Genomic DNA, 1937 nt, shown 5'->3' with positions numbered 1-1937 from the left:
TATATATATATATATTTGTCTGTCACACTCTGTATCTTTCTTTCATAGACATAGTCACGCATATCGCGATAAAATATAATGAAATTATTTGTTTTTATGTAAAGATTTAATAGAGTGTTCTATGTAGATCAGTATATTCAGGTTAACGGCGATAATGTAATAATATATAAATGTGGACATGTGATAATTCACTGGAATATATAGATAGATAGATAGATAGATAGATAGATAGATAGATAGATAGATAGATAGATAGATAGATAGATAGATAGATAGATAGATAGATAGATCTTCGTGCATATCTTCGTCATGAATGGTTGACAGATGCATGTATATATACACCCATGATGATATATATCCATGCTTGGAGGCATATATATATATATATATATATATATATATATATATATATATATATATATATATATATATATATATATATACATATTAAAATTGCTTTGCGGTATTTTTCCAGTTTCTTGTGATCTGAGTTCAAATTTCGCCGAGGGCAACTTTGTCAACCATCCGCAGTCGTTAAAATGATTTAAGTACTGGGGTCAACTTCATTGATCCTGTACACACACTCACACATATGCACGCACGCGTGTGTGTGTGTGCTTGCGTACGTGTGTGCGTGCATATCAATTGCCGTAATTTTCGTAGTGTCTTATCACCTACAATTTATCATGATATTATCCTACTGAATATGAAATTATTCATCTATAGTGAATTCTCTGCTAAAGCTTTATACACAGATACTTGTGTGATATATCTCTAATCAATGCGAGAATGTAAGGAATGGAAAAGGTAAATAAAGACTACAAATGTTTCATTGTTAAAACTAAAACACATAAAACCTGCTTGCTAATCTTCAGGTTCTGATTCATTCATGTTGTTAACATTGTCACGTAGAGATGAGTAAATGATTCAGTTTAACCACAGCGGAAATGACAAATTGAAAACAAATCAGATGACCTATGAAATTAATTGTCGATAAATAAATCACCCTAAAAGGAAACAAAGTGATTTGTGTACAGATGTCATTTAATCGCAGGAGAAAGATGCTAGGTAGATGGGTAGAGGAGGTGGGTAAACTAAAGATAATGAGAGATAAGAGAGTCTCAGTCGTGGTAGTAAAATTCCTTTACACGTTGGCGTCGGGGAGATAATAGGAGGTAAAAAAAAACTGGTAGATTACAAAGTTGAGCGATAATTCTTGACAGTCGTAATTTTATTATATCCGAAAGTGAAACACTATATTGAGCATGCACAGAGAACACATTCGAATCAGATGATTAAACTTTTTTTTTCCGACAGTTTACGTTACTTTATGCATTTGTTTGCTATATTTATATTTCTGCAATCGCAATGTTTCTGCAGCGCATGGATATTTTATACATTTTTAATCACTAAGCTTTCAGCACGCTAAAGTAAAATTTTTAGATGTAGAAAGGACGTATTTGAGTGGTAAATAAATCGACTATTTCTAACATTTTCAAGTGCTTAAAGTTTAGCGTCATTTTGATGCGAGTCTTCTGCTCCTGCAGATGATGGAAGCACATGAGCACATATTCCTAACTGTTATGCACGTGGGTTCTCCTGTCTGAAGAATATAACTTTATTTTTTAGCTCTTACTGATTAGGCCAGTTTTGTATGTTATATTATTGCTCTAATTGTTCTCAACTTAAATTTTATTTATCTTCATACAACACACTTCTAAAGATTTAATCAAAAGAAAATCTTTGTTATACTTATAGGATATATCAATAACCAATATATGGAAGAGTCTGTGTGCATCAGCGTGTATGTATTTACATGCTCGTATGTATGTGTGTTTCTGGGTATGTAAGCATTTGTATATATTTATGTATTATTCATATGCTTGCATCAATTATATCTCAAAACAGAAAATATTTCTTTTATTTCTTTTAAATTT

This window comes from Octopus bimaculoides, chromosome 3 (assembly GCF_046866305.1).
Source record: "Octopus bimaculoides isolate indiv1 chromosome 3, ASM4686630v1, whole genome shotgun sequence".
NCBI classification, from domain to species: Eukaryota; Metazoa; Mollusca; class Cephalopoda; order Octopoda; family Octopodidae; genus Octopus; species Octopus bimaculoides.
Note: the sequence above shows the minus strand (reverse complement) of the source record.